The sequence below is a fragment of the Hyla sarda genome, chromosome 7 (assembly GCF_029499605.1).
Source record: "Hyla sarda isolate aHylSar1 chromosome 7, aHylSar1.hap1, whole genome shotgun sequence".
NCBI classification, from domain to species: domain Eukaryota; kingdom Metazoa; phylum Chordata; class Amphibia; order Anura; family Hylidae; genus Hyla; species Hyla sarda.
The window spans coordinates 174,222,430-174,242,256 of NC_079195.1; the positions used below are offsets into that span (position 1 = coordinate 174,222,430).

Here is a 19,827-nt window from a genome sequence, read left to right on the forward strand (position 1 = left end):
TTTTCCACTTTGAAGAAATGACCACTAGGGGTCTCCCTACCAGTCCTGGCAGCAAGCATTTCAGACTCATGCTGGAGTCCTAAACACTACAAGCTGCCAGTCTGCTTTGTTCACAAAGGAGAACACTCAGAGCTGCCAGCCTGCTTTGTTCACAGCCTGTTTGGCTGTGAACAAAGCAGGCTGGCAGCTCTGAGTGTTTAGGACTCCAGCATGAGTCAGAAATGCCTGCTGACAGGACTGATTGGGAAAAATACAATAGAAAGAAGCATATTTTTCATTAACATGCTATTGGAAAGTTATTCAACATTCATTAATCTAAAATATATCAAAAGTTTATTTAATGAGAGGTACCCTTTAATTTTATGTGCTTTTATCCATGTGTTATCCATATATTCTTTATCATTGCTGCCTACATGGACATGCCAGGCCCCTAATATATTCTCTGTAGGCATACTCATACCTTGTTGACTGGCATCATTCTATTTTTATACATTACACTCTTACTATGCGACCTTTTATTACTAAAAAATACCCTGTTTATGCTGATTTTAGTCTATACAGTTCCATATATTTATACCTCTCAGGCACTGCATTGTGGTCATACTATATATTTATATTTTTTATATATTATACTCTTATTATGCAGCCTTTTATCCCTGAGAAAACATCTTATGCTGATACCTATAAATAATTTTTTAGTCTGTGCAGTTTCTTATACCTTTATCAATTAATGTATCTACTATTAATTCCTTTTAGTTCATGCTGTATGTTCATGCTGTATAAGTTATATTGTATTATATTTTCATTAATACTCTTAGTTATACTTGTGCTGCATCGGACAGCGAATATCTTACTACTGCATGTACCCACCCGAAGTGTTCTAACAGCGTTGCCGGCACCATGTCACACTGGTATATACTGTATACTACAGTATATACACTACTGGGTACTTATAGCATAATATGTGGGGGTTCTATGTGATCAGAGTTTACCTGGACAGCACAGACAGGAGTGCAGGAATAAACACCCGCCCCCTGGCTGTGATTGGTCCCTTCCGGTCACACGGGCGCCTCTGCATAGCAACACGCCCCCGGCTCCAGCGCTATCAGCATTCTCCCGTCTCCTCCACTGAGCGCTACACAGGATGTTGACATCTGGAGACCGGATGTCATCGGTCCTGGTGCGCCATCCTATCGCTGCACATCATATACTGTTATCAGTATCATTTGCACACAAATTCCATGTGAATACATAGAGTTTGGCTTCTCTGTTCTTTATCTATATAAATGTATTTTGACTGTAATTTATTCAAAGGCTGTGTAATGTATGCTGTGATGTCACTATTGGCCCCACCCCTTTTGTATTGGCTCCAATTTTAAATATATTTATACCCTGTCTGTACCAGTCATACCCATATTGAACTGAGGAACGCATCATCCTTTTACTTTTATTGTTTTTTTACTCAATAAACCACTCCAGTGTTTGACAATTCTCCTGGCTTGGCTTCTACTTCTTACCGGAACCAGCAGTGCCATCATAAGGGTTATTTTCTTCTTCCTACACAGATTCTCATCAGGACTGGATCACTCCCCCTCCTGGAACCGGGCTTAGCAGCAGTTCCTCCTCTTCATACTGGTAACCCACTTGCTGCAAATTTTTCATTCTCTCTAGATGAGCGGCCACTACCTAAGGGCGACCTGCGCCCAGTAACTGCTTCCTTCTTATTTTTGCAAAATGTTTTAGTGGTAACACACAAGGCGCCTCCGTTGGTCTCTTTTTTTTCCTTCTATTTCAGATGTCTGCAGAGTGGATTCCACCAGAACATTAAGCAGGTTTAATCTTCTGACAGAAATTCACGCCAAAAATTCTGCAGTGTGAAAGGGTTCATGGAAATCCAATTCACCTGCATGTTAAGCTTTATGGAACTGAATTTCTGACCAAAATTGAGGTCAGAAATTCCATAGTGTGAACCCAGCCTTACACTCGCCCCTTAGTTTACGGATTGTTCACTTGCTTTCTAATACAGTGCATTTGAACAATTTTTTAGGATCATTTCCTTTTTTCATTTTGATATGTTGTGGACTTGTGAACTCAATATCCCATAATGACAAAGGGAAAACAGAAATGCTAGAAATCATAATGCTAATTAATTGAACAGAGGAAAAAAAAAATGCATGGACATAAGTATTCAGACCTTTTGTTCAGTGCTTAATTGAAGCACCTTTGGCCACATTTACAGCCTCCAGTTTTCTTGTGGATGATGCTAGAAGGATTTCTTGTGGATTTTCTGCCATTCTTCTCTGCAGATCCTCTTAAAGGGGTATTCCAGGCAAAAACATCTTATCCCCTATCCAAAGGATAGGGGATAAGATGTCTGATCGTGGGGGGGGGCCCCCCCCCATCACTGCCCCCTCCCATTTGACACGAATGGAGGGGGCGTGGCATGACATCACGTCACCAGTCCCGAAAACCCGGAGGTTTCCAAAACTGGAGATGCAGCCCCGCATAGAATGCGGGTACTGCAGGGTGATCGCGATCAGACATTTTATCCCCTATCCTTTGGACAGGGCATAAGATGTTTTTGCCCAGAATAACCCTTTAAGCTACGTCAGGTTAAGAGGAACAGTGCAGCAAAAGCCCATTGAAATCAATAATCCTTTTGCAGAATTGAACAGGGAAATTTCATTGTGTTAATATAGCCTCAGCTGAGGACAGAACTTTCATTCTGGGATTCATAAGACCAGAGAATCTTTTACTGCCACAAAGTCCAGACTGGTGGAGAGCTGCAGTGATGGTTGACCACCTGGAAGTTTCTCCCATATGCAGACAAGATCTTTGGTACTCATTTAGAGTTAGGGTTTTTTTTAAACCAAGGTCCTTCTTGTAAGTATATATGTATGTATATATAGAGAGAGAGAGAGATTATATATATATATATATATATATATATATATATATATATATATATATATATATATATATAGAGCGGTATATACTACCTACCTGCAGGTCTTTTATATAGTTAGGTACTGTACTGTATGTATTTCATCTTTGCTACAGGAGACTACATCATATTTACTTTGCACTAGTTTTGAATAATCTCCCCCATGAATATACCATGGCTAATTTATAGGAGAGGGGGGTTCTCAGTTAAAGAAATGCTTCCTTTCGTAAATACGATGCATTTAACATCACAACTACCTATGTACTATTAAAGTGAATTTATTTAAATATACTCTGCTTTTTTTCTGCAGAGTAACAAGCACAGCTCCTGTATGTGGTCAGCCTTAGTATGGTTATCCATTATTCCCACTGACCTCTTCGGCAGAGTAAAGGTTACAGTGAGTGTACTGCGATACTTTGATGAAATGACGTCATACAGAAGACTCATTTTACTGCTGCTGATATTTTGCCAGTTGCATCATTAACCCCACAGACAACGATGGTAAATCATGTAATGTAGTCCCAGAGGTTTCTTCACGTAACCAGGATAACAGAGATATAGGTCAATTCGTAGACTAACATATTAGTCACCTACTTCACCTGTAACATTATGTATGCTACAGCACATTGATAAGAAAGAGTTAAAAGGTAACAGCGCACAATGACAACGCACTTTGGACACGACACAACAAAAGGCATGTTGTTAATCGGTGGTGAAACCAGTCAGCCCGGGTATGCTGTATTAGTCTGTGACTCCTGAGGTGTAATGTTACAGAGTCTTCAATGTCTGCATCCGGGAACAGGCATGGAGAAAAGAGGAGGGGAAGAAGGGAAGAAGAGGACATGAAGTCTAAAAACAGCACAGATACAATGGTAACAATGATTTTAATATGAGGGGGGACAGGGAAACCAAATTTTTTTTTTTTTTAGGTGACATGCACAAAAGGAACAATGAAAAACACACACATACAATAAAATTATATATAAATTTTATACACATTATATATATATATATACACACACACACACACACACACACACACACACACACACACACAAAATACACACTAGGGCTGCACGATGTGGGGAAAATGTGCAATTGCGAATATGGGCATAAATATTGCAATATCGAGATGCGATATAAATGGTGAAATCCCGCATTTCATATCCAATCTCCTCCCGTTTACAACTATCCACACATTTTATGCCCACTGCCCATTTCACATCTCATCTCCCCCCTGTCACATTCTCCCCTTATGGTCACATTCTCCCCTTATGGTCACATCTTCCCCCTATGTCACATTTCCCCCCCACATCATATTCTTTCCTCCCCACCCCTGGTCACACTCTCCTCCTGCCACATTCCCCCCCTGTCACATTTTGTACTGCAATAATACACTAGTTTTCAAATCACCAACCTAGTGTGTTTGCTGCTGAAAAAGACCTTTCCCCATCAGCCAATCACTGACTTGATACATGACACCGCTACAATGTCCTATTGCTTGTACGGAGAAGACATGAGACATCGGACCGCGCGGAGGGAAACGTCATTTGCAGGGACCGGGAGGAGGTATTTTCCTCCCTGCGCCCTTTTACTTAGCTAACTGGTTTTCAACCAGGGTGCCTCCAGCTGTTGTGAAACTACTACTCCCAGCATGCCTGGACAGCCTTTGCCGGGCCGGGTATGCTGGGAGTTTTAGTTTTGCATCAACTAGAGGCACCCTGGTTGGGAAACACTGAATTTTATTTACCTGCTCTGGCCGCAAAAATCGCGAACCGATTGCTTTCGCGATATATCGTGCAGCCCTAATACACACATACATACACATAAAAGGGGCAAGTATTCTCCTTAGGGAGGAGCACCACTTCTGGTGTAGAACGGAGATTCAAAAAGGCCATTAGAGCTCCACGGGCCTCTTCCCACAGCCAAACTAGAACACCCTGCTCTGTACTGACGATGGGCAAGCACCAAAAACAGCGGTCTGCAGATGGGTCTTCTTCCCTTCTGGGGAGAATTCTGGCTTGGCATAAAAATCCCAATCAGTTTCTGAGACTTCGTAACTGGAGCCAGAGCTGATCTTAGAGCATGCTACCTGATAAGATGGTGCGATGTGCTGCTTTGCATATACACACACACATACATAATTAATAAAAAAAGGAAAAAAAAATTATATTATACACACACACACACACACACACACTCTCTCAATATCTCTACATACAAGACAGCTTTAATAAATTGGCTCTGTTCTGGACAAAGCCTATAGAGTGGCGCCATTTCTAGAAAGAAGCAGTTTTTATTGTTAAATGAACCTATTGAATGGGTAGCAAAATCAATGTGTGACCTATCCTTGTATTGAAAACATTTAACACAGGAAGACAGCATCCACATAACTTTCCTTCCAATCCTTCAAGTCGTCATCACTTTCATGCTGCCCAAACAGCAGGCATTATTGTCACAGTAGGCATTATTGTAGGCCAGTGTTTCCCAACTAGGGTGCCTCCAGCTGTTGCAAAACTACAACTCCCAGCGTGCTGGGAGTTATAGTTCTCCAACAGCTGGAGGCACCCTAATTGGGAAACACTGGCCTACAATAATGCCTACTGTGACACACATGGAGCTACGCTATGTGTATGTCTGTATAGATAAAAATAGGGAGGCATATAGTATACATACACATATTACAGCTTTTTATTTCCCTCTGACAACTGTGAAGAGTGTGAGGATTATTCCAGAAGACAGACACTTATACATAAGCTAATGTAACTCTGACCTTAATACATTCGTATTCATTTTATTTTTAGCTCTTATAGGTTTAGAGGGTACAGGATAAGTAAGGAAGTGAGAATTCAGCTGTGTCCTAGTTAGCTCTATACGCCATCAGCTATTATCTGCACAAAATGCGCTCACATTTCATTTCCTGGGCTATTGTATTTTTCAGATACGTTAGCCTTTTATTAGCTGCACAAGATTTACACATTTATTTGGTTGGGGGGGGGGGGGGGGGGGATTTCATTACAGTCTTTACATATATCTGGGAGTCTAGTAGTAGCAGTAAATTTCCCAAACATAAATCAATATAATTAACCAGTCAAGGTCAGTGGGCTGAATGCTAGATAAAGAATCAAATTCTGAAGTAAAGTCGAAACAGAATGTCCTCCAGATAGTTCCAAAAAGGAAAAAAGAAAAAAAAACAGGTATTCCAAAAAGTAATAACATTCAGCGTATGGATATTAGATATATAGGGATAAAACATAGATTCAGAGATGTATTCTTATGCCATATTGGAGTCGGGATTGAAAGGGGCATTAGCCTCATAACGCCTTCCTCTTTCCACAATAGGGGCATAGGTTGAACAATGTCCATATTTTATGCCATAAATGGACAATAGAATTAGGGCGATAAAGTTACTATATGAATGAACAAAGAAAGCAGTTTTACTAATAGGTTTAAGAGAACAGAATATTAAAAACATTTTAACAGTATAACTGCAGTTTTAAAGTTTAAAATAGGGATCGACCGATCTAGCGGCAGTGCATTATCGGATTATCGGCCAGGTAATTGCTGATACCGATAACGGCCAAAATCGTGAATATCGGCCAAACTGATAATCGGTCGATCCCTAGTTTAAAAGAAAAGAAAAAAAATAATAAAGACAGGAGCATGGTCAAAACTGTGAATTACTATGTCTATGCTAACCAATTACGCCTTTATGTGCAGGAAAAAGTTGCACATATGATCATGCTGGGCGGTATACCGGTATGAACCGGATAAAGTTTTTTTTCTCCCACGGTATGGATTTTTGCCCATACCGCTATACCGGTCAGGCCCCTCCCCCACCCTACGAGTCAATAAAAAAAATATTAAACTTACCCGTAATGGGGTTGGTCCAGGCCATCCATCCTTCCTGTAGTGTCCGGCGGCATTCCGGGTGGAGGGTGAACCGGTCCGGGCTGTCCTTCTCCGGGGGTCCTCTTCACCACTCCGGGCAGGCTCTGGCCTAGTACGCTGCATAGACGCCGCTACGCTGTGACGTCAGGTGCGTCGCTGCACATGGACGTCACTGCGCAGCGGCGTCTATGCAGAGTTACTAGGCCAGAGCCTGCCCGGAGTGGAGAAGAGGACCCCCGGACCGGTTCACCCTCCACCCGGAATGCCGCCGGACACTACAGGAAGGATGGATGGCCCGGACCACCCTCCCCGGACGGTCCCTGCAGAAACTGGGAAGGTGAGTCAGGGTTCTGGGATGAACAGGGGTCTGTATAATATACTATACCTACAGTAGGCCCTCCAGCTGTTGTAAAACTACAACTCCCAGCATGCCCGGACAGCCAACGGCTGTCCAGGCAGGCCGGGAGTAGTAGTTTTGCAACAGCTGGAGGCACCCCTAGTTGGGAAACACTGATCTATACTATACACTACTATATAGTCCAACATGCTGGGAGTTGTAGTTTTGCAACAGCTGGAGGCTGTAGGGTTGTTTGTTACATCTATTTAAAAGGGTACTCCACTGCCCCAGTGTTCAGATCATTTAGTTCCGCTACGCCACCTCAATGCAAGTCTCAATGTAAAAAAAAATATATATATAATATATATATATATATATATATATATATATATATATATATATATATATATATATATATATATATATATTTTTTTTTTTTTTTTTTTTTTTTGGGTCATATCGCCCACCACTAACACATTAATAGATTGAGCACCATGTACCTTTATTTCTGCACTCTGCCACACAGCATCACCAGCTGCAAATAATTTTTCAAGGGTATGCTTCCAAGTGAGAACCGCCAGACAGTGAATTTACAGATAATCTCTCACATAAGTGAGTACACCCTTCCCATTTTTTGTAAATATTTTATCATATTTTCATATGACAACACTAAAGAAAATGACACAGCAACAAAGTAGTGAATGCGCAGCCTGTATAATAGTGTTTAACCCCTTAAGGATGTAGCCCATTTTGAACTGAAATGGGCCCTGTCAGATGCAAAAACCAATAGGTATTGCAATTTCATTCATTAGAAGATTTTCAGTATTTCATACTGAAAAAGCCAAACAACTGTCCCCCTGCCTGCTAGGACACATACTAGTCCTGCTGTGTCCATGCATCATCACCTATGTCATGGACACACTTCCTTGATTGACAGCTGTGAGCGCAGAGCTCACAGCAGGAGGAAAAATCCTCCCACTGTCAGCTTGTGTCCCGCTACTGTCAGTGAGGACAAGCTGGGAGTTGTAGTTTTGCTAATGCTAGGGGAGATGTGAGCAGACCACATACTGAGAGAGGGGGCGGAGACCTACACAGGGAGGCCACGCCCCCTCCCTTTGAGAGGAATTCAGACTAGTGAGCTAAATTAAAAGTGTAAAAAATAAATAAAAAAGGTGCTAGACACAAAAATTAGATTTACATGGTCAGGATTAGGTACTGAGTGATATATAAAAAAAATATATATATTTTTTTGTTGGATCTGACGGGTAAGCTTTAAAGCCCCCAATTTGTAACCCAATTTCTCTCGAGTAAGGAAATACCTCATATGTGGAGGTAAAGTGCTCTGCGGACGCAGTAGAGGGTTCAGTAGAGCGACAATGGGATTGTGGAGAGCAAATTTTGCTGAAATGGCTTTTTGGGGGGTATGTTGCATTTAGGAAACCCCCATGATGCCAGAACAGCAAACAAATAAATAAATAAAATAAATTAAAAAAACACACAAACACATGGCATACTATTTTGGAAACTACACCCCTCAAGGCACATAAGGGGTACAGTGAGCCTTAACACCCCACAGATGTTTTACGTATTTTCACTAAAGTTGGACGTGAAAATGTATAGTTAGATTTTTTTTTTCACTTAAATGCTGGTGTTACACCCCCCCCCCCCCCCCAAAGTTTATATTTACAAGGGGTAATAGGAGAAAAAGCCCCCCAAATTTGTAACAGTATTTCTTCTGAGTATGGAAGGATCTCATATGGATAGAAACTGCTCTGCGGGCGCACTACAAGGCTCAAAAGAAGGAGCACCATTGGGCTTTTGGAGAGAGAATTTGGTTGGAATAGAAGTTGGGGGCCATGTGCTTTTACAAAGCCCCCATGGTGCCAGAACAGTGGACCCCCCCCCCCATGTGACCCCATTTTGGAAACTACACCCCTCGTGGAACGTAATAAGGGGTGCAGAGAGCATTTACACCCCACTGGAGTTTGACAGATCGTTGGAATAGTGGGTTGTGCAAATAAATAAAAATGTTCTTAATTTTTAAGGACCACTGTTCCAAAATTCTGTCAGACACCAGTGGGGTGTAAATGCTCACTGCACCCCTTATTACATTACATGAGGGGTGTAGTTTCCAAAATGGGGAGTCCACTGTTCTGGCAGCATGGGGGCTTTGTAAACGAATATGGCCTTCAATTCCAGCCAAATTCTCTCTCCAAAAGCCCAATAGCACTCATTCTTTTCTGAGCCCTGTAGTGCGCCCGCACAGCACTCTACATACACATTTGGAATAGTTCCTTACTCAGAAGAAATGGGGTTACACATTTTGGGGAGGCTGTTTTTTTACTATTACCTCTTGTGAAAATGAAAACTTTGGGGTAACACCAGCATTTTAGTGGGGGAAAAAAAATCTAATTTTTCAATTTCATGTCCAACATTAACGAAAATGTGTCAAATATAACTGGAGTGTTAAGGCTTTTTTTTTTGCATTTGTCAGAACCCGTTCTGCCCACCCACAGTAGTCCGGACAAAACGGGGGAACTGTCCTGTGACCGGCGGCAGCGATGACGTGCGTCTGGCTCCCTGGTGCAGACTACGGAAGCCGATGAGTTGCTTAACAACAATCTGGAGGGCTACAGTTTGGAGGCAGTGGTTTCTAAACTGTAGCCCTCCAGATGTTGCAAAACTACAACTCCCAACATGCCCAGAGAGCTGTTTGCTGTTTGGGCATGCTGGGATTTATAGTAAAGTTAGGAGATCACTGTGCGGTGGTTTCTCAACAGTGCTCTTCTAAATATTGCAAAACTACAACTCCCAGCATGCACGAACAGCAAACGGCTGTCTCGCCATGCTGGAAGTTGTAGTTTTTCAACAGCTGGAGGCACGCTGTTGGAAAATGCTGAGTAAGATAACAGAACTTAACTGAAAGTTTTTCCAACCAGTGTGCCTCCAGTTGTTGCAAAAGTACAACTCCCAGCATGCACGGTCTGTCAGTGCATGTTTGGGAGTTCTAGTTTTGCAACAGCTGGAGGTTGGGAAAGTTGGGGTCTACACCAGCCTGTTAGTGTAAAAAAAAAAAAAAAATTACACTAACATGCTGGTGTAGCCCCATATTTTTTTATTTTTACAAGAGGTAAAAAGGAAAAACGACCTCTAAAATTTGTAACACAATTTCTCCTGAGTACGGAAATACCCCATATGTGGGCGTAAAAATGCTCTGCGGGCGCACAACAAGGCTCAGGAATGAGAGCGCACTATGTACATTTGAGGCCTAAATAGGTGATTTTCACAGGGGTGGCTGATTTTACACCGATTCTGACATAAATGCAAAAAAAATTAATACCCACATGTGACCCCATTTTGGAAACTACACCCCTCACGTTCCCTAACAAGTGGTATAGTGAGCCTTAACACCCCACAGGTGTTTGACAATTTTTTGTTAAAGTTGGATGGAAAAAAATGAAAAATAAAAAAAATATGGTTTACCTAAAATGCTGGTGTTACCCTAAATGTTTACAATGCTCAGAAGAGGGGGATCAAAATTGGGCTTTTGGAGACAAAAAGTGTCCAGAATTGAAGGCCATGTGTGTTTACAAAGCCCCCATGGTGCCAAAACAATGTAACCCCCCCCCCCCCCACACACACACACACACACACACGTGACCCCAATTTGGAAACTACACCCCTCACGTAATGTAATAAGGGGTGCAGTGAGCATTTACACCCCACAGGTGTCTGACAGATTTTTGGAACAGTGGTCCGTGAAGATGAAAAATACAATTTTTCATTCGCTCAGCCCAATGTTCCAAAGATCTGTCAAACACCAGTGGGTATTAAATGGTCACTGCACCCCTTATTAAAATTCTGTGAGGGGTGTAGTTTCCAAAATAGGGTCACATGCGGGGGGGGGGGGGGGGTCCACTGTTCTGGCACCATGGGTGGCTCTGTAAACACACATGGCCGCCGACTTCCATTCCAAACAAAATTATCTCTCCAAAAGCCCAGTGGTGCTCCTTCTCTTCAAGAGCACTTGCTGTCCACACAAGATATGGGGTTACGAATTTTGGGGGGCATTTTCTCCTATTATCCCTTGTAAAAAATGTAAAATTTGGGGAAAAAAAGTGCATTTTAGTGGAATTTTTTTATTTATTTACAAATCCAACTTTAACAAAAAGTCGTCAAATACCTGTGGGAGTTAAGGCTCACTGTACCCCTTGTTACGTTCCTCGAGGGGTGTAGTTTTCAAAATAGTACACCATGTGTTGGTTTGTTTTTTTGCAGTTCTGGCATCATAAAACATTCCTAAATGTGACATGCCCCCAAAAAACATTTCAGAAACACATTCTCCAAAATCCCATTGTCACTACTTCCCTTCTGAGGCCTCTAGTGTGCCCACACAGAGCACTTGACATACACATGAGATATTTCCTTACTCGAGAGAAATTGGGTTACAAATATTAGGACGATTTCTCTCCTTTTACCCTTTGTAAAAATAAAAAAAAACTGGGTCTACAAGAACATGGGAGTGTTAAAAATGAAGATTTAGAATTTTCTCCTTCACTGTGCTGCTGAAACACCTAAAGGGTTAACACACTTACTGTGTCATTTTGACTACTTTGAGGGGTCCAATTTTTATAATGGGGTATTTCTCATATGACGGCCCCTCAAATCCACTTCAAAACTGAACTCGTCCCTGAAAAATTCAGATTTTGAAAATTTGGTGAAAAATTGCTGCTGCACTTTGAAGCCCTATGATGTCTTCCAAAAGTAAAAACATCATGTCAACTTTATAAGGCAATCATAAAATAGGCATATTATATATGTGAATCAATATATCATTTATTTGGGATGTGCATTTTCCTTATAAGCAGAGAGTTTCAAAGTTGAAAAATTTTAATTTTAATTTATTTATTTTTAATCAAATTTTTGCATTTTTTCACCAAAAAATTGTGCAAGTATCAACAAAATTCTACCCCTAACATAAAGTAGAATATGTCACGAAAAAAAAATCTCGGAATTAAGACTGAAAAGTAAAAGCATTCCAGTGCAAAACAACTTATCCCCAATCCAAAGGATAGGGGATAAGTTATAGATCGCAGGGGGTCTGAGCGCTGGGGCCCCCTGGGATCTCCTGGACGGGGCCGCGGCAGTCTGCAGGAAGTGAACTTTCATCCCCAGCAGAAAGCCGCGGCAGACACGCCCCCTCCATGTATCTCTATGGGGTACATGGAGGGGGCGTGTTGGCCATCGCATCATGCGGGGACGGAACGCCTCCTTTCCAGAAAACTGCCACGGCCCCGTCCAGGAGATCCCAGGGGGCCCCAGTGCTCGGACCCCCTGCGATCTATAACTTATCCCCTATCCTTCGGATAGGGGATAAGTTATATCAAACTACAGATGCAGTGGTCAGATGTGCAAAAAATGCCCGGGTCATTAAAGGTGAAAATGGGCTGATCCTTAAGGGGTTAAAGACTGTTATACAGGCTGTGCACTCACTACATCGTAGCAGTCATTTTTTTTTTTTTTCAGCATGAAACCATATAATAAAATATTTACAAAAGTGTGAGGTGTGGACTCACTCAGAGGACACAATACATATAAATAGATTGAATGTATATATCTCCCAAAAGTGACTCCACACCTCATATAAACGGTTTTCTGTAAGAAAAGTGTTCCAGAGTTTGGAAGCAAGGACACCGACTGCCAAGAAGATGGCACTTATATCACAGACAGTCACCAGTTGTTCCCTAGCCTGCAGATGGAAAGTCATCACACTCACATTTGGCCCCTCTTACAATCATACTAATTCCACCTATAACTGCTTATTGTAAATAGATGCTTGGTCCTCCAGCTCTATTAGATTACAAAAGATTTTCATATGAGAATATTCCTGCCAAAATTGGCAGATTTGACCAAATTTTATCTAATGTGTATGGGGACTAGATACAAAAGAGACCAAAATCAAACTGGTTCATAGTGTAAAGGAGTCTTCATCACAGAGCTTTTGGTAGCCATAGCTACTAGACCGCTATCCATAAAAAAAGACTGACTCAATGCATTAAGCTCATACGACTCAACAGGAACATCGAAGGGCAAAGCAGGAAGACGAACAAAACAACATTTTTAAAAAAAAATGTAGCATGAAGGGGAAAGGCATCTACAATTTTTTAAAATCGGAGTCATAAACCGAGGGTACACATACAAATTTTGCTGTATATTTAGTTGCAGATTTTCTGCAGCAGATTTTGCTTTCCATAGGGTAGCAAAATCAGCTGTGGCAATCTGCAGCAAGATATGCACATGTGAAGGTACCCTAAATATAGAATATTAGGGTAATGCTTTTAATAGGTAGGACAGTTTAAGGCTCTGTATACCAGCGCATAGAACTGAAGGCTCTGTATACCAGCGCATAGAACTGAAGGCTCTGTATACCAGCGCATAGAACTGAAGGCTCTGTATACCAGCGCATAGAACTGAAGGCTCTGTATACCAGCGCATAGAACTGAAGGCTCTGTATACCAGCGCATAGAACTGAAGGCTCTGTATACCAGTGCATAGAACTGAAGGCTCTGTTTAAGCTCAGTAGTAAGAGGATTATACATAGGAGTCAAGCTTAACATTAGCAACTGGAGAATATTTCACTGCACTGGAGATTATAAAAATAAAATAAAAACATTGAGAAACATACATGAGAAATACATGTGATGTACTCCTGTTTTCAGCCGCATAAGATATCACATTCTATTTGGTTGCAATTCACATTGCAAACTGCTGACATATTTTTTATTATTTTTTATTCTCTGGTGCCAAGTGGCGAAGAGGTGTCCCAAGCCTCTAAAGTGCAGAGGGTTGGAACGTCACCTCACTCTTAGTAGTTCCATCTCAAATCTCACACCTGCAGACAATTTGTATACACAGGGCAGGAACAAGATTTGGAAACAGGGCTTGGTTTCCACCTGGCTGTCAATCACGCAAGCGGGGACAGGCAAGGAGGCTCTTTGGGACCAGAAAATAAAAGAATTTTTGTTATGGAAGCACAGACAGATATGAAAAAGGTATCATGTGTCTCCACATTCCAAACGGCAGAAACTGTTATTAGGCTGGGTTCACATCACGTTTTTGCCATACGGTTTTCAATCAGTTTTTCTAAAGAAAACCGTATGGCAAAAAAACGGATGGAACAGTATGGAAAAAAGTAAACCGTATGCTTTTTTAAACAGTATACTGTTTTTAAAAGTGCATACAGTTCCGTCAGTTTTTATATAAAAAAAAAAAAACATGTTTTTGAAAATTTTGTCCATTTTTAATGGGAGGGGTGTTGGGTGGGGACTTTAGGATTCAAATGCGCATGTGCAAAGTAAAAACGTAAACGTTTTTTCCAGTATGGAACCGTATACATGTGCGTTTCCCATTGACATCCATGTTAAAAAAAAAAACGTATGCGGTTGCAGTACGGTTTTTAAACCGGAGAAAAAATCGTGGTAAACCACGGTTTTGACTCCGGTTTAAAAACCGTACTGCAACCGCATACGTTTTTTTTTATTTTTATTTTTTTTACATGGACGTCAACGGGAAACGCACATGTATACGGTTCCATACGGGAAAAACGTATACGTTTTTACTTTGCACATGCACATTTGAATCCTAAAGTCCCCAACCAAGACCTCTCCCATTAAAAATGGACAAAATTTTACAAAAACTTATGGGTTTCTTTTCTATAAAAACTGACGGAACTGTATGCACTTTTAAAAACAGTATACTGTTTAAAAAAAGCATACAGTTAACTTTTTTCCATACTGTTCCATCCAGGTTTTTTTTGCCATACGGTTTTCCTTTAGAAAAACGGATTGAAAACAGTATGGCAAAAACGTGATGTGAACCCAGCCTAGACAGTTGCTGCTGCTGCTGATAGATTCCCTGTAGGGTCTCTTCACTCAAGGTATCCTGCGCAAATCTGATATTGCAGGTTTTATGCAGATGTAAATGCAAATCAATCTGAACACTGCTTTAAAAGTTCACAATTAAAATCAGAATTAAAAATATCCGGCAAGTATAGATTTCAGTATGGCCAATCCATAGTCAATGCCCAAAGAGAAACTTAACATTGATGAAAAGGAATTATTCTTGCAGTTTTTACACAGGACTCTGTGCCTCACAACAGACAGACTGCCAGCTTTTCAGCAGTCAATAAGACTTCAACTATAAAGCTAATAACACAGGATCTACTACTGACACAGTCTCTCTCTGTACAGTCACCTCTGCACAGGTTAAAGAGCATGCACCCAACACTCCGAACCTGAATGAATAAAAACTTCAAATCTGCACCATCGACGGAAAGACCTAAAATTAATTTACATGAGCCAACAACAGCTCTTGTGAAAATTATTACTTTAAGCGAGCCGAAAAATGATGCACTGAGGCCAAGGGGTTTGCACTGCCCCGTTGATATAGATGGTCTCTAAAAAGGTGTCCTGTGGTAGCAAGCGCCAATACTTTAGCAGCAAGAATAAGGCCACGTGTGACACATTTTTCACGGCAAATAAAAATGCAGCTGCAAATATGCACCAAACGTTGGAGATTTTTGTTGCACATTTGCCATTGCTGATTTTACAATAAAAAAAAAATGCAGCATAAAGTAGATTAGCTAGATGATCTGCAACAATGCAAACTTTTTTTTTTTTTTTTTTTTTTTTTTTAACACCTTTTGACCTCCAGTTGAAGTCAATGGGGAAAATCTGCAATAAATTAGCTGCATGTAATTAACAAACTGACAGGTTAAGGATTTAAAGGATATCTGTCACCAGACATATGCAGGCAGCATAAACCTGGGGATAGGGACCTTGGGTAAAAGCTATATAAAGTTCCTTTGTAGCATAGTCGTACAGTATTAAACAGCAATTTAAATCAGATTGTGCAGCCTAACTTTGGTGACATAGGGGGGAGATTTATCAAATCCTGTGCCAAAAAGAAGTTGTCCAGTTGCCCATAGCAATTAGATTGCTTCTTTAATTTGTAAAGAAAGCTCTGAAAAATAAAAGAAACCAATTGATTGGTTGCTATGGGAACTGGTTAACTTTTCCTCTGCACAGGTTTTGTTAAATCTCTCCAGGAATCTTTGGGATTTTGGAGAGTGAATTTTGCTGAAATGGTTTTTGGGGGGCATGTCGCATTTAGGAAGCCCCTATTGTGCCAGAACAGCAAAAAAAAAAAACTACATGGCATACCATTTTGGAAACTACACACCTAAAGGGACATAACAAGGGGTATAGTGAGCCTTAACCCCCAACAGGTGTTTGATTACTTTTTGTTAAATTTGGATGTGTAAAATGTAAAAAAAAAATTTATATTATATATTATATAATATTTTCTTCATTAAAATGTTGGTTTTTCCGCAAATTTTACAAGGGTTAATAGGAGAAAATGCCCCCCCAAAATTTTGAACCCCATCTCTTCTGAGTATGGAAATACCCCATGTGCGGACATCAAGTGCTCTGCTGGCGCACTACAATGCTCAGAAGAGAAGGAGCGCCATTGAGATTTTGGAGAGAGAATTTGTTTGTAATGCAAGTCGGGGGCCATAAGCATTTACAAAGCCCCCCGTGGTGCCAGAACAGTGGACCCCCACATGTGACCCCATTTTTTTTTTTTTTTACACTAACAGGCTGGTGTAGACCCCAACTTTTTCTTTTCATAAGGGGTAAAAGAAAAAGCCCCCCAAAATTGCTCCAGAATATGGAAATACCCCATATGTGACCCTAAACTGATTCCTTGAAATACGACAGGGCTCCGAAGTGAGAGAGCGCCATGCGCATTTGAGGACTATATTAGGGATTGCATAAGGGTGGACATTGGGAATCACTGGCGTAGAATACCCCTAACAGGGTGCCTCCAGTGGTTACCACAGGACAACACAATAAAAGTGTAGTCCATGCCCTAAATGGTCACAGTTGCTATGAAAGCATGAGGCAGGTGGTTTTAATTTTATGGCTGACTGGGATTTAATACATATACAAAGATTTAATATATAATAATAAATAATAATAATAGTGTTTGGGTAGGATTTTTTTATTTATTTTTTTATTATGTATATACTTAGGGAAGGGATAATTAATAAACAAAAAAAACCACACATTTAGTTTCCTCATTCCAACACAACCACAGGTATCAGAAAGCTGTGGTCCCTGCTGTAGTCCCTGCTGTGGGGTGTCTCTGGGTTTGGGGACGTGATGTCACAGGCCTGCTCAACCAGTGACTAAGAAGAAATAGTGCTGAAGCTGCCAATCAACTGAGCAGACCTTTGACATCATGCCCCCAAAAATGGAAGGACCGCACAGCAGGGAGAGAAGCTCTGCGATACCTGTGGTAGTGCAGGAGTAAGGAGAGTAAGTCTGTGTTTTTTTTTTTAGCCTATTTGCTATTAAATTGAATTATCACAAATCACTTTTACACTTTTCCTAGAATAAAACAAACATACATACTCATTTTAATCAGATTCACCCGCATTATAACCCTGTGTATTTGGTTTAGTGCGGTGAACCAGCTGTTAGAATCCCTAAAGAGGTACTCTGGCAAAAAGAAATTACATTTCACTATTATGCTTGTGCTGCCGCAATTAAAATAAATATTAACTAACCTCCCGACACTCCCCTGGTGCCACTAGTTTTGCTCCCATCCTCCGGTGTAGTCCTCTTCCTGCTTTTGGGGCCCAACACATCACTCTGCCAATCAGCCCCACCTCGGTCAGTGACATATTGAGCCTGGCCTTCTTTGTGTTCAGGCCCGATGCTTCACACTACCACTTACCTTCTCAGCCTATCATTGGCTGAGAAGGTGGGTTAAAGAAGAATTCCAGCAAAAACATATTTCTCCTATATGCCTGGAATGGCGGAATAAAAAAATAAAACTTTGACTTAGTTTCCACAGCTCCCCTGGTGCAGTTGAATAGGTTTTAAGTCCTCTGGCCCTGCTCTTCTTTTGGCTTTTGGTGCCCGGCATGCCACACGGCAATCAGTAATCGGCACTGTCATGTAACGGGCATGGGCACCAGGAAGAAGAAATTCTCCTTTCAGGTTTATTATTTTAATTGCAACAGCCCAGGCAAAACAAAATGTTTGACCACAATACCCCTTTAAGGCCTTATGTATACAAAGTAAAATCATAAGGAACATTTCCTCTCTGAAATTCTAGAGTTAAATACCTCTTTTTGCGTCATGCTGAATGTAAACAGAAATGGCGCTCAACTTGCACAGAATTTGGAGCAGAATATGGTAGATTTGGAGCAGAAATACAAAGTCCTGTTGATTTCAATGAGATCATTCTTCACTGATTCTGTCACAAGAATTGACATGTCAATTCTTCAGACTGAATTCCGATCGGCATCAGAAATGTATATAAACATGTTTGCTGCAAACTCATTAAAATCAATAAAAACAAACACCAGGTCGAATTCACTCTGCGGAATAAGCTGAAACATTTTGTGTGGATTCTGCCTGAAATTACTTAGTGTGCACATACTCTTAAAGAAAAACTCCAGTGATACATTATACTTTCACAAGGGGCATAAGCAGGGTGAGGCTAGACAGCTGCCCCTCTAATCGGGCGGCTCCGATCCCAATAACAACCCTGTGTGTGTGTATGAAACAGAAGTTAACGCTCAGAGTTAAATATAGACATTTAGATGTCATTTCTACAACAAATCTGCCACGTATAAATTCACCATAACACCCTAGGTTGTGATGAGTTTTTTGGGCAGCTCAGCTTGGATAAGGATGTGAATGCTCAATATGCATTTTACGTGACCTACATGATATACGTACACATAGAAGCTTACTGGAAATGTAAATTAAAGCTGTTTATTTTAGAGCCGCACATAAGGATGCGGGGTACCTCTGCTCCCTGCTGGCCATGACTAGATGCTGCTTATAGATCACTATGCTTGGCACTCTGCCACGTTCCCCTCTGTTTGTTCACTAAAGGAACATTAGCTGAAGGCTGTAGTGTCAGCACTTCCCAGCTAGACTAAAATGTGAGAGCGTCTGCTACAAGAAGTAAGTATCAAACCGATGTGGAAATTGGACATGGAAGAGATACAACTTTACAAAGTCTCTCTCCAGCACTTTAGCCAGGCCTGGCATAAACACTGCATATGTATTCTCTGTTTTTATGGTGAGTCTACTGTGTACAATGATGCCTCAACATACAATGGCCTCAACATACAATGGTCTTTTCTGGACCATTGTAAGTTGAAACCAGACTCAACATACAATACTACAGAAAGTCCAGATCTGTGAAATGTGTCAATGGCTGGAAGATCTGACCAATCAGAATGGACATTTCACTGGTAAAACCTCTGTATTACTGAAGTGCATGCACTGACTGATGTCTGGTAGCGCCCCCTACAGTACAGGGAGGTATTACATGTTCTGTACACTTTGCCTGTGCCAGGATTAGCTGCTCCTTTGGATACCAGGTGAGGACGACTCCATGTTACTTTTTTGGGACATTGCGTGTACTGTACAGGACCCCAAAGAAGCTCCTGTCCTCTACATAGGCCAGTGTTTCCCAACCAGGGTGCCTCCGGCTGTTGCAAAACTACAACTCCCAGCATACCCGGACAGCCGTTGGCTGTCCGGCCATGCTAGGAGTTGTAGTTTTGCAC

General features: G+C 41.2%; 1 protein-coding gene and 1 long non-coding RNA gene across 5 annotated transcripts in view; one reads left to right on the forward strand and one right to left on the reverse strand.

Annotated features, from left to right (window-relative positions):
- DLG5 (discs large MAGUK scaffold protein 5) overlaps positions 1-19,827 on the reverse strand; it is a 215,643-nt gene that overhangs the window by 181,608 nt on the left and 14,208 nt on the right. The gene's annotated exons all lie outside the window — the stretch shown is intronic.
- LOC130282744 (uncharacterized) overlaps positions 1-19,827 on the forward strand; it is a 147,127-nt gene that overhangs the window by 121,947 nt on the left and 5,353 nt on the right. The window contains exons 3-4 of one of the 2 annotated variants that reach the window (XR_008846515.1): positions 1,566-1,635; positions 3,255-3,445. This is a non-coding gene — a long non-coding RNA (uncharacterized LOC130282744). The remainder of the gene's footprint in view (positions 1-1,565; positions 1,636-3,254; positions 3,446-19,827) is intronic. The other variant, XR_008846514.1, reaches the window with a different exon arrangement.